Consider the following 13984-nt stretch of genomic DNA (forward strand, 5'->3'; position numbering starts at 1 on the left):
CTTGATGTTTGTGTTGATCATTCAAGGTCATCAAGCTTGCAGTGGTTTGTCATCAGCTCCGAAGCCAGTCCCATCTGGGGTGCCAAATATGTTGGAAATTTTCTTCTTCCAAAAACCATTTCCCAAAGATCATTTGATTTCAGAAAGACTTTATTCAAATTAACAAAGCCGAGTTTCCCCTGCAGGAGACAACTCCAGTTCTTTGGTTTACCTAGCATATATACCCAGCTGCTTTCCCAAAATGGTCACAACCTTCAGCTAGTTTTCCAGTTGGTTTCCTGGCTCATATGTCACAGCATTCCCAGTTCTTTTTCTGTCCATCATGCACCTTCTACATGTCATTTTCAAGCACGTTGTCAAGGTCCCCAAGAACTTAAAACAGGGCAAACACAACCTCAGCAAACAGCCAATAACTAATAGTGTCTTGTATACAGCTTATTTTACATTAAATTCAATAATAAAAATCTTCTACACAACATAAACAAACGCGTTTGTGGCTCAAACTCAACTTCGTTATGCCGTTATCATCTTTTATTTTAATTGTGCAAAATTATCTTAATGTATATGTTTTTGTTGTTATTATAAATAATCTCCCATTTCTGTCTTCAATAGAGTGGGGAAACGTCTTCCTTAAAGGTAGTTCACCCAAAACTGAAAATCCTGTCATTATCTCACCCTCGATCATGTCGATCCAAACCTGTAAATATCTTAAAATTGTGTCCGAAGATGACCGAGGGTCTTACGGGTTGGAACGACATGAGGGTGAGTAATAATGACCGAATTCAAATGTTTGTGTGAACTAACCCTTTGACTTTGTAATGTCGTTTTCTGTACAGTAGCGGGGGGGGGGGGGGGAATTTCACATTTAAAGTGGGAATTTCACATTTAAAGCCTACCAAAAGATCTCTTCAAAATATTAAATAAACATTATTGAGCTAAAATATAGAACACTTATTTGATTGTAAAATAGTTGCGGTGTATGGTCACATTTGACCATCAATGAGTATTAGTTTGACCCATTAGTAAGGAATACCTGAGGGCTAAATGCAAGAATAAAATTAATGTCAACAATGCTGCATCTCTATCACTCTCCATAATAAAACGATCCAGTGAATATGACTGACTTAATAATCAATGCACACTAAGCTGTACTGTTTAACAAAACTTGCAGCAAACATCTGTATAGTGAAACTGTTGTGTACCTTGTTGTGTGTTAGGGTTAGGTTAGGGTTAGGGTTAGGGTTAGGGTTAGGGTTAGGGTTAGGGTTTAAGCCGTTCAAATGCATTGACACCGCGCTAGAAGTATTGAGCGCTCCATGAACCACGTGACTGCGCACGCCGCCGGTAGATGAGAGCATGCTGCCACTCCGCTTTTCAACGCCTCTGACTTTAATTAGCGCCAAAACGCTATTTATTGTTTGAATTTTGCATTAAAGCTTAATATTAATAAAATCTATAGGCATAGCTTTGTTTAATATAAAAAGCAGGTTTGGCAATTTGGCGTGAGATTAAGCTGGGCAGCGTGAGAGCGTGACACCGAGCCCGAAAGCGTGTGTGTCACGCCAAATGCGTGAGAGTTGGCAACCCTGGCTATTACAGTAGACGCTAATGTCATATGCAGTCAGACTGGATATTTATGAAGCATTCAAGGCTTTTTGGTCAGTCGCACACTCTTTTTTTTTTTTTTTGCGCTGGTGTCATGTGCTCTCTGCTTGATTGTTAATATATCATGTTATCTAAGAATAGTATGTCAAAAATGTGTTTATCTACTGAGTAGTGCTCCATACTATCTACAGCCAGACCGATAAACAAACACTGGAAGTTAACTTCGGGCCAGGCGCGTAACCGTAGCAACGCGCGTGCGTTATGAAGCTGGTGATTTGCGAATGGTGATTATTCAAACATAGCATGAAATCACTCTGGGTTTGACTGGCAAAACCGAATATCTTCTTTGTTGCGCTTTCAAAATAAAAGTTCCAAATGTTACAGTTTTTGTCCCTGCGTATAGGCTAATTTTTGGGTGGGACACATGCAGCATTTTCCAATATTGAGGGGGACACGTCCCCCCCGGTTCCTACGCCAGTGCGCGGGGGACGTGTCCCCCTCACTTTTACTGGGTCTCACCGATCCTAGTCGACCCACTCCGAGCGGGATCCGAACCGGCGTTACCTGCGCGAGGGCGGGCAAGGTAACGCTAGGGACGCTAAAAACAGCTTTTTTTAATCTGGGTTGATTGGGCGCTTCTTGAGGTCACGGGCAAGTGTATACATAGAAACCAATGTGAATACATCAAGATTTAAATTCAGAGACAAAAAATAATCTATGCATGACCTGTCATTTTATTCGTATCTAAATATGAGGAGGGCTCTCTCACAGAAAGTCCAAAAGCAGATTCAGAAGTAATACACAGTCACGCTGGAGCTGCAGCTGAAGGAAAACAATCGTTATGAGTTATGAAACGTGACGACGACAATCAGACGATTGCGACAATATATGCTTTATGTGTGCTTTTTAAGCCATCTCAATGTAGGCTATTTATTGACAATAAAGTAGGCTATCATATGAATAATGCAGCTTTTAATGTTTAGTATCTGCTGCTCACCAAGGCTGCATTTATGTAATTAAAAATAGTATAAACAGTAATATTGTAAAATATTATTACAAATTAAAACAGCTTTTTTCCTATGTGAATATATAGTGATTTATTCCTGTGATCAAAGCTGAATTTATCATCATTCCTCCAGTCTTCAGTGTCACATGATCCTTCACTAATCATTCTCATATGAGGATCTGATGATCAACACACACTTATGATTAGTATCAGTGTTGAAAACAGTTGTGCTGCTTTAAAATGTTGTGGAAACCATGAAAGCCTACATGTTATTTTTCAGGATTCTTTAATGAATAGAAAGTTCAATGGATAGCATTTATTTGCATGTATTAAATAAATTATTATCTAATTTGTAATATTAAAAATATCACTTGTGATCAATTTAACGCATGTCTGATCAATAAAAGTATTAATTTCTCTCTTTTTTAATTTTACCACAAATGTTTAGATGGTTTCCACAAAATGTAAGCATCACCATGAGCAGCACAACTGATAGGCTAATAATCATAAATGTGTGTTGATCATCAGATCCTCATCTGAGAATGATTAGTGAAGGATCATGTGACACTGAAGACTGGAGTAATGATGATAAATTCAGCTTTGATCACAGGAATAAATCACACTTTACTATATCTTCACATAGAGAACAGCATGGTTTACATCAGAATATATATATTTTTTTACATTGCATAAAATCTATGGAGTCTTAATGCACAAGTGTTTGTAGGCTAGTATATAAACCAATCATAAAATTGGCACAAAAAAATAGGAGAATAATATTATAGATATTAATTAGTGGTTATTGTTCAGCAGTGTATTTGATATCTTGCCCAATTAAAAGCAAGAGATGCGATTAATTATATGTCCCCCGACAGAAATTTCTGTCCCCCTCACTTCTGAAAAGATGGCTACGCCCCTGGTTTAATCTATCAACAAGTTCTGCTTCACCTTCGTTGCTCTGGTTGGTGTAGCGCTATCCTATCGCGTGCAGAGGGAGTTTGAAAGACAACCGTTTATCCGCCCCTCGGATTGAGCTGTCAATGGAGAGTTTCCAGACCAAACATCTTGATGTGGCTCTGGCTTGTCAGGCTAGGGTTTTGTGAGAGGAGATACATTTTGTGATAGCAGTGATTTTGTGATATACATGAGATTTATATTGCGCTTGGGTTAGTTATATTTAGGCTAGATTTAAATTAAATATATTGACTGATATAAACAGTGACATATTGTTAGGATAGATATAGGTGACACATTCATATAGGCTAAGTTAGATATTGACAGATAGCACAGCATAAGATATAGTGCAGAATTATTAGGCAAGTTGTATTTTTGAGGATTAATTTTATTATTGAACAACAAACATGTTCTCAATGAACACAAAAAACTCATTCATATCAAAGCTGAATATTTGTGGAAGTTTTAGTTTTTAGTTTGAGCTTTTTTAGGGGGATATCTGTGTGTGCAGGTGACTATTACTGTGCATAATTATTAGGCAACTTAACAAAAAACTAATTTATACCCATTTCAATGATTTATTTTTACCAGTGAAACCAATATAACATCTCAACATTCACAAATATACATTTCTGACATTCAAAAACCAAACAAAAACAAATCAGTGACCAATATAGCCACCTTTCTTTGCAAGGACACTCAAAAGCCTGCCATCCATGGATTCTGTCAGTGTTTGGATCTGTTCACCATCAACATTGCGTGCAGCAGCAACCACAGCCTCCCAGACACTGTTCAGAGAGGTGGACTGTTTCCCCTCCTTGTAAATCGCACATTTGATGATGGACCACAGGTTCTCAATGGGGTTCAGATCAGGTGAACAAGGAGGCCATATCATTAGATTTTCTTCTTTTATAGCCTTTCTTGCCAGCCACGCTGTGGAGTACTTGGACGCGTGTGATGGAGCATTGTCCTGCATGAAAATCATGTTCTTCTTGAAGGATGCAGACTTCTTCCTGTACCACTGCTTGAAGAAGGTGTCTTCCAGAAACTGGCAGTAGGACTGGGAGTTGAGCTTGACTCCATCCTCAACCCGAAAAGGCCCCACAAGCTCATCTTTGATGATACCAGCCCAAACCAGTACTCCACCTCCACCTTGCTGGCGTCTGAGTCGGACTGGAGCTCTCTGCCCTTTACCAATCCAGCCACGGGCCCATCCATCTGGCCCATCAAGACTCACTCTCATTTCATCAGGCCATAAAACCTTAGAAAAATCAGTCTTGAGATATTTCTTGGCCCAGTCTTGATGTTTCAGCTTGTGTGTCTTGTTCAGTGGTGGTGGACTTTCTGCCTTTCTTACCTTGGCCATGTCTCTGAGTATTGCACACCTTGTGCTTTTGGGCACTCCAGTGATGTTGCAGCTCTGAAATATGGCCAAACTGGTGGCAAGTGGCATCTTGGCAGCTGCACGCTTGACTTTTCTCAGTTCATGGGCAGTTATTTTGCGCCTTGGTTTTTCCACACGCTTCTTGCGACCCTGTTGATTATTTTGAATGAAACGCTTGATTGTTCGATGATCACGCTTCAGAAGCTTGGCTATTTTAAGACTGCTGCATCCCTCTGCAATATATCTCACTATTTTTGACTTTTCTGAGCCTGTCAAGTCCTTCTTTTGACCCATTTTGCCAAAGTAAAGGAAGTTGCCTAATAATTATGCACACCTGATATAGGGTGTTGATGTCATTAGACCACACCCCTTCTCATTACAGAGATGCACATCACCTAATATGCTTAATTGGTAGTAGGCTTTCCAGCCTATACAGCTTGGAGTAAGACAACATGCATAACGAGGATGATGTGGTCAAAATACTCATTTGCCTAATAATTCTGCACTCCCTGTAGAGATGTTCAATTATATAGATATACAGGGTATCCGCGGGGTCTTGAAAAGTATTAAAAGGTGATAAATCAATTTTGGGAAAATTAAGACCCTTATAAAGTATTAAAAAGTCTTATCACGGCTTTATAAAGTGTTAAACTTTGAAAGTATTTTGTTCAAGCCATGTCAAAACAGTTTGACTCCAAAAAGTATTTATGAATATATTTATTTTCTTCCCCATAAGTATTAAAAAACAACGGGGCGCTCAGTCTGAGATCGGCTCGGAGCGCGCACGGCAGGGATGGACATTAGCACCGCCACCAGCCAAATGCGGCTGATTTAGAGTTGTGGCGGGTAAACTCGCTTCACCTACCGAGCTGTTTCACCTCTTTGTAAACTTTGCATGTGAGTGCTGCAGTATGTGCGCATATGCCCAGTCATTTTCTCCCTCATCACTCGCGTGAAGACGCGCTGTGAGACTCGCGCGCTCTGTCAGAAGATCTGATGCTGTGCATTATCCGAGAGCGTGCTCTCGTCTAACAGCGCGCAAATATTGAGTTCTCTTTCAAGTCTTGCGCTTAAACGAATAAAGTCACACAAGAAGTATGTCAACATGTCCATCGAGAGACGAGCAGGTCTTAAAGGCGCAGTAGCCTTTACTGCTGCCTGAGTGATGTCCTTATATTTAGTTTGACATTAAACAATGCTCTTGATTGAATAGCTTTTGTAAGATTAATAAGGATTAATCTTTCATTTAAACAGCTAGATATGCAGTTATTTTACATTTGATTACTTTATTCAATTTCTGTACCTTTCTGCAGGCCAGTAGGCATGTACATTATTATTTAATGTACACATGAGTGAGGTTGAGTTAAACATTTTAGTTTGAATTTTATTTTTCGGTTTTCGGCTTTGGTTTCTTCTTTTTTGGTTTCGGCCAAGAATTTTGATTTCGGTGCATCCCTACTGACAATGTTCTGCTCGGTGTGTCGTCAACAAGCTTCAAAGATGCCAGAACGAATAGTTTCATTGTTGGGACTAAAAACCATAAAACTGGAAGCCATTGTAGAGCTTGTAGTATTAATTTTCACATGCAGTTACACATTGTCAGTTAAAAACAAAAAAGTGGCTGGTAAAAACATTGAGTGGTAGACTTTGAAAGAGGCCAAATCTTTAAAAGGTTTTTAAAAAGTCTTAAAAAGGTATTGAAATTAACTTCGGGATTCCTGCATATACCCTGATATAGATTATAGGCTATAGATATAATATCATAGTTGATATAGATATAGATATGGAGGTTTATATGAATGAGATGACATACATCTGTGGTGTGGGAGCATTTACATTTGTAAACACCAAATAAAGTGAGGTATGATATGTGATAGCCTACTGCTACAATACATCATCCATGATGCGCAATTTGAGGAGCACTCATCCTGCCATTTCGGAGGGTGCAGAGGATGGTAATATTCCCCCTGTACCTAGGCCTGCTACTGACACTGCTGGGCCATCTAAGCAAGGTATGCATTGTTTGAAATATAATTCAGATTAAATCACAGTGTTGTTGGGACAGTTTCAGTCTTCATTTAACTTTATGGAGATAAGTCATCTGAATAATTGTCACTTATACTTCATATATGCTGTCTGATTATACTTTGTAACTAATTGTTGTTTTAGTTTTCATTCAGAGCCACAAATGAACACATCCGGCCCATCATCATCCTTGTCATCATTAACAACACCGGCAGAAACCCAGGACAGTTTTTGGGAACTATTTGATAGCCGTATCCATGAAACCCAGACGATACACAGTGCTACAGCTGATGCAACAGTAGAAGTGAAAAAGTACCTCAAGGATGCGTTTTTGCCCAGAACCCATGATCCATTAACTTACTGGAAAGAGAGAGCAGTAATTTCCCCTCATTTGTACAGTATGTACTTGTCAAAAAATATTTGTGCATGTCAGCAAGGTCCCTTGTGAAAGGATGTTTTTTAAAAGCTGGAGAAATTATATGTAAAAAAGTAGTCGACTGAGTCCTTCAACAGCAGAGCAATTAATATTTTTGAATAAAAATGTTATGTTACAATGTTACAACTGTGACACATTGTGGCTGTGTTTATTTTATTAAAGGGGGGGTGAAATGCTGTTTCATGCATACTGATCTTTTTACACTGTTAAAGACTTGGAATCCCATACTAAACATAGACAAAGTTTCAAAACTTAAGGTGGACGTTTGATGGGAGTATTTCTTTGTCAAAAATACTACTTCCGGTTAGTCATAAGTTTCGGCAAGTTTTTTGAGATCATGCGTCCCCATTGACGTTAGTGGGGGCGGAATTTCCTTGTATGGGCCTGGACAATTCTACCGGAAGCGTGTGAGAGAGAGAGAGAGAGAGAGAGAGAGAGAGAGAGAGGGAGAGAGAGAGAGGGAGAGAGCGAAAGCAACAGCCTACGCCCATCAAGGCGCTGGCTTGTAGGATGCTGCACAGGTGATGTGCACATAACAATGTCACCAAAAAAGTGCGTTTTTGGTTGCCAGACCAAGACAGTCCTGCACAGATTCCCCAAAAACCCCGCGGTAAGGCAACAGTGGATGTAATTTGCTTTTCCGGATCAGCAACTGAGTTGCGCGAATGTTTATATCTGTTCGCTGCATTTCGGTGCCGACTGTTTCATAAACAAGGCCCAGCTCGACGCCGGCTTTTCCCAATCGCCTAATGCTGAATGATGGAGCAGTCCCAACGTTAGAAGGGTGAGTGAGACTGCTTCAAATGTCTGTGTTTTTTTTAGTCCGCTTACTGTCTACACAAACCACGCGTAAACACACACACACACGTGCACAACTGCACTTCCCACATGTACACCTTCAAAGACAAAAATACGACGATATAATTCAAGTATAAATATGTAAATAACACAAGTCGCTAAGCATATTATATAGTTAGTGTATAACTTGTACCGTAGTGTATAGAGACGTCCTGCTCTAGTCGTTTTTGCTGCTGCTCCTGTTCAACTGCAGCCTCTGGGTCTGATTCCGGATCATAGATGTATGGCTGTATCTGATTAAAAGCCATATTTTTATTTTGAATAAAGTTTTTTTTCCCGCTGTTGACACAGCTTTACGACGCACTCGACTCAACATAGCAGCAGCGCGCACACGTCATTATTTAGCTCCGCTCACACGACACGCCCCCACCCGCTCGGCTTTTTTCGGAAAGACTCGGAACAGCGCATCTTTCTTATATAATTATTAAAAAAAAAAAGACTTTTCGGAGATATGCAGGATGCAATGCTACTCTATAGGTACTCAAGATTGACATGACACTGACTGAAACTGAGTGTTTCACCCCCCCTTTAATCTTCATTTTTCATGACAAAAAAACTAAAATTATTCACAACAAGGGTGCTACAGGTTACAAAACCAAGTAGTGGTCAGACAGATGGTAATATATATATTTTTTTTTTACATAGATCACTCTCAAAGTTATTTCAGATCAATACATGCAAGTGACCACTAGATGGCTTCATGGAGACGGGGCGGTTGTTGTTTAGAAGGATTATGGGCAATGTAGTCTTTGATGGAGTGACAGTCCGGGGTGGAGTGCTCTCTGGTGGTAATCAGGGGCACACTCAAGGGTGAATCGTGACAGTTGTACAATACAAGCATGTTTTTATGCTCAATCATATAAAACATAATATGATATTAAAGTAATATGAGTGTTTAAATCATAACCTGATGAACATTATGATGTTTAGACCAGTGTTTACTGTGAAACTGTGTTCATGGATATCTGTTCAAGCATAGATGTTTATAATGTGCTAAAGAATAATGTTTGATGGTGAGGAGCTGCCGTGTGATCAGAGTGGTTCGATTAGTTCAGTAAAGGCTGCTCCATCTCTGCACTCGCTGTGAGTTTGAGTCAGTTATGATGTGAATATGAAAAGCAAAACATACTAAACATTACATGTTATTACCCCAAACAGTCGAGTGTTTGCAATAAATCCATTTGGGATCTGAAGTGGCTCCTGATCACAGAATGAGGTAAATAGAATATTATTTTGTAGTATTCTATACTGTAATTAATTATGACTTTGTTTTTGTTATGAAAATGCTCGAGAGGGTTTGAAGAATGTATTTGCTCGGGTGGCAGGTGCATCTTAGCATCCCATATGAAAACCTGTATGGATCATATACAGAAAACATATATGTTCCAATGTATATGTTCTCTTCAGGGATTGGAGGCAGTCAAAGCCGGACTAAAGCGCCTGAAGTGTGAGGTCCGTTGCAGTCCTCAGTTCATCACAGGATCACAGGATCATGACCAGCCTCGTGCAGCTTCCAAAGTTCCTGGGCCAGATAAACGTGGTGGCGTGAGGTAGGGTACACAGGCATGGTAGGGTTAGGATTAGATCCCACGAGTACCTACAGGCCCGTGAAGGGAGACACGAGTTCCCCCCTGAGAACTATAGTGGAGTTAGGGAACAGATGCTTAGCAATGGCCTGCTCCACGGGAGGAACATGCATGCAACTGTTAGCTGTGAAGGGTGGTGAGGGAGGAAGAGCCACTGGGCCAGTTTCTGTTGTCCACAACCCAGTGAGCTCCTCATGCACCTCTGGGAAGAAAGGGACCAGGGTGGGGCAATGGAAGCCAGCATGGGCCATCCAGAGAAACCAATCATCCAGCCCTGAGGGTTCCACACGAGTCTGATGCTCCAGAACTGCATCGGCACAGCTCTGATGCAGCGATGCTCATCCAGTAGTCAGGGGGAGCACCAAAAGATACGGTTGGTACTGTGGTGCAAATTAATTTTGTTTATGCAGATTGTATTTACTTTATATTATATATGTGTTTGCATAACAACAGACAACTGATCTTAGTGGAAAACTGAACTGAAATTGTGTTTGCAAGTGTGTTGTTAGGTGTTACATGGCTATATCCTGCTGTTTCTTAGAAGTGGCTCCTCTGTATGGGGCCTAGAGAATGAGAGAGGGGTTTTGCCTCCTTATATGGTACATATCTTTCATTTCCTATTTTGCTAACAGGAACACATTAGGGTGAGGGGTAAGAGGTATATAATAATAATAATAATAATTCATTACATTTATATAGCGCTTTTCAAGGCACTCAAAGCGCTTTACATAGAAGGGGGAATCTCCTCAACCACCACCAATGTGCAGCACCCACCTGGATGATGCGACGGCAGCCATATTGCGCCAGAACGCTCACCACACACCAGCTGATTGGTGGAGAGGAGACTGAGTGATTAAGCCAATCAGTAGAGGGGGATGATTAGGAGGCCATGGACAGGGGCCAATGGGCAAATTTGGCCAGGATGCCGGGGTTACACCCCTACTCTTTATCGAAGAACATCCTGGGATTTTTAATGACCACAGAGAGTCAGGACCTCGGTTTAACGTCTCATCCGAAGGACGGTGCTCTTTGTCAGTATAGTGTCCTCATCACTATACTGGGGCGTTAGGACCCACACAGACCACAGGGTGAGCACCCCCTGCTGGCCTCACTAACACCTCTATCAGCAGCTACCTGGTTTTCCCAGTTGGTCTCCCATCCAGGTACTGACCAGGCTCAGCCCTGCTTAGCTTCAGTGGGAAACCAGTCTTGGGCTACAGGGTGATATGGTCTATAAGTAAGCTTGCACTGGGTGAGGCTGTCCTTCTCTGCAGAAACTTTGTCTGTATGTGAATGGCCTTCTTGCAAGAATAAAATACTTCAAAGACAATTGGGTTTGGTTTTCATTACAATCTCACCGCTAAAGAGTAAAAAAATTCCAGACAGTACACACCTGGAGGGAGGTGCAGCTCTACTGGCTGATGCAAGCTCTACCTGTGAATCTCTTCTGGAGGAACTGCTCTCCTTGGTGCTGAAGCATGCAGGAGAATGGCCGCGGCGACACAGACAGGAATGTAGTGCAGCCTGCCATGTGCGCGCTCTCACTCTCTTTAAAAGCACTCCTTATCAGCTGTAAAAACAGCCTTTTAGCGCTCTCCACAACCATGTCATACCAGCTGTGAGAACAACCTTTGTTTTTTTCTCACACACAGAGATAAGCAAACTCCTGCTTCTCATTTATACCCGCGCTGCGAGGCAGAGCAGCTGCTGCCATCATTGCATGGCTATATGCATTGGCTCGTTACACTCAAAGTAGATTGGCTGTCGGGTGAGATTCCTATTCATCGGTCTTTGATGTAGAGTCAAGACTGACCAACTAAATGGGAATGCAATTTCTCATGGATTATTAAAACAAAGGAAACATTTTCAAAGGTATATCTCCGAGGAAACAAAAAATAAAGATACTTTTATTACAATTTAGAGCATTGGAATCGCTAAACAAGGGCTTAATTGATACATTTTTGTGGAAAAACTACAAAAATTTACCAGAATTGACATTTTTGCACTTGTTTTGCTACTAGCTCATAATTCGCATTACAACTCATTCTGCCTGCACGGGTCACACACAGAAATATAATAGTTAAGATATAACATAATAGTTTAATATGACCTTTCACTTTCTAGTCTCTCCAGTTTCAACTTCATGGTTTCACAACTTCTTACATCTATCCTCTGAAAAACGTAAGTTTTCCTTTCAGTAAACATGTAGATTGATTTGCTGTGAAGCTTTGCTCAGCCTTTACTCCAACACAATAACACTGACACTGCATAAAATCACATCTTACCTGTAGTCTCTGTTCTTGATATGGTGAGTCTGAAGCTGATCTAAAATCCGTAGGGATATTTATAGTCCTGCTATGAGGGAATGCCCCATGAAAACATGCAATGTCGGGAAATGTTGAGAAAGATTGGAGGGAGGAGGTGGCCTGTGGCCGGAGTCAATGCCCTTTGACCTTGAAATGCTTTCTGCCACTATAGTACAATAATTTTGTGTGAGGTATGGAGTAGAATTTATTAAAGATATTAATTAAAACATTGAATAAGCTTTATAAAAAAGGCAGTTGCTGTGAATGAAACATTTATAATAAAAATAAATAATAACAGATTTTATTTATAATGCACTTTTCATTCCGAAGAATCTCAAAGTGCAACAATGGAAAAGGAAAAAAATTACAAAAAATGAATAAAAAGTAAACATATAGAATAATAAAAACAATCAACACATAAAAGCCTTTCTGAACAGAAAAGTCTTCAGTTCAGCTTTAAACTGGTCCAGGCTCTGCACTGCTCTCAGCTCAGAGGAGGCGGTTCAGCAGAAAGCTCGATCTCCAATCACACACACACACACACACACACACACACACACACACACACACGGTACGAAGCCTGGTGGTGAGGACCTGAAGAAGCAGGTGGCCTGAAGTTCTGAGGGTGCAGAGGATTTGAGACTGATGAGTTCCTGTAGACATGGTGGTGTGTGTCCGGTGATGCATTTATGTGTTAGCAGGATGATTTTATAGTCGATCCGGGATGAAACGGGAAGCCAGTGCAATGAGTGTAGGATGGGAGTTATGTGACCATATTTACGGACTCTCATAAGGACTCTGGGAGCGTTGTTCTGGATGTATTGAAGCATCTGGATATTTATGGCAGAAATCCCACTGAAGAGTCCGTTGCAGTAGTCCAAAAATATATATTTATATACAGGTCCTTCTCAAAAAAATAGCATATTGTGATAAAAGTTCATTATTTTCCATAATGTAATGATAAAAATTAAACTTTCATATATTTTAGATTCATTGCACACCAACTGAAATATTTCAGGTCTTTTATTGTTTTAATACTAATTCACATTGTCAACACTTCTCTTCACATGGGAACCTTTCCCACAGCATTTAACTGGTAACCCCACTGCTAAACAAACCCTCTCTGAATCCTGCACTCTTAGGAAACCACAGACCGGTATCCCTTCTGCCTTTCATTGCAAAGACACTTGAGCGATCAACCAACTCTCTATGTTTCTTGAACAGAACAACCTCCTGGACAACAACCAATCCGGCTTCAAAAGTGGCCACTCGACTGAGACCGCCATGCTCTTGGTTACTGAAGCACTGAGACTGGCAATAGTAGCTTCCAAATCCTCAGTACTCATCCTGCTGGATCTGTCTGCTGCTTTTGATACAGTTAACCACTCAATCCTCCTGTCAACTCTTGAGGAGATGGGTATCTCAGGAACTGCTCTCCAATGGTTCAGGTCGTACCTCTCTGGTAGGTCCTACAGGGTGTCATGATGAAGTGAAGTGTCTAAGTCACATCATCTAGCTACTGGCGTTCCCCAGGGCTCAGTGCTTGGACCACTTCTCTTCTCCATCTACATGTCGTCATTATGGTTAGGGTCCTGTCATGGAGAGGTGAAGTGTCTAAGTCACATCATCTAGCTACTGGGGTTCCCCAAGGCACAGTGCTTGGGCCACTTCTCTTCTCCATCTACATGTCATCATTAGGCTCTGTCATTCAGAAACATGGCTTCTCCATCACTGCTATCATCTAGAGCTACTGGAGTTCACCAGGTCTCAGTGCTTGGACCACTTCTCTTCTCCATCTACATGTCATCATTAGGCTCTGTCATT

General features: G+C 40.9%; 1 protein-coding gene across 7 annotated transcripts in view; it reads right to left on the bottom strand.

The window, feature by feature from the left end:
* The window catches only part of LOC137079102 (cytolytic toxin-alpha-like), a 165094-nt gene extending 152846 nt beyond the window's left edge, over nt 1-12248 (bottom strand). For 5 of the 7 annotated variants that reach the window (XM_067447063.1, XM_067447062.1, XM_067447061.1 and 2 more), the window contains exon 1: nt 12140-12248. The gene's annotated coding sequence lies outside the window, so the exon portion shown is untranslated. The remainder of the gene's footprint in view (nt 1-12139) is intronic. The other 2 variants (XM_067447064.1, XM_067447065.1) reach the window with 2 other exon arrangements.
* Between the last annotated feature and the right edge of the window lie 1736 nt (nt 12249-13984).

Source organism: Pseudorasbora parva, chromosome 6 (genome assembly GCF_024679245.1).
Source record: "Pseudorasbora parva isolate DD20220531a chromosome 6, ASM2467924v1, whole genome shotgun sequence".
Classification (NCBI taxonomy): Eukaryota; Metazoa; Chordata; class Actinopteri; order Cypriniformes; family Gobionidae; genus Pseudorasbora; species Pseudorasbora parva.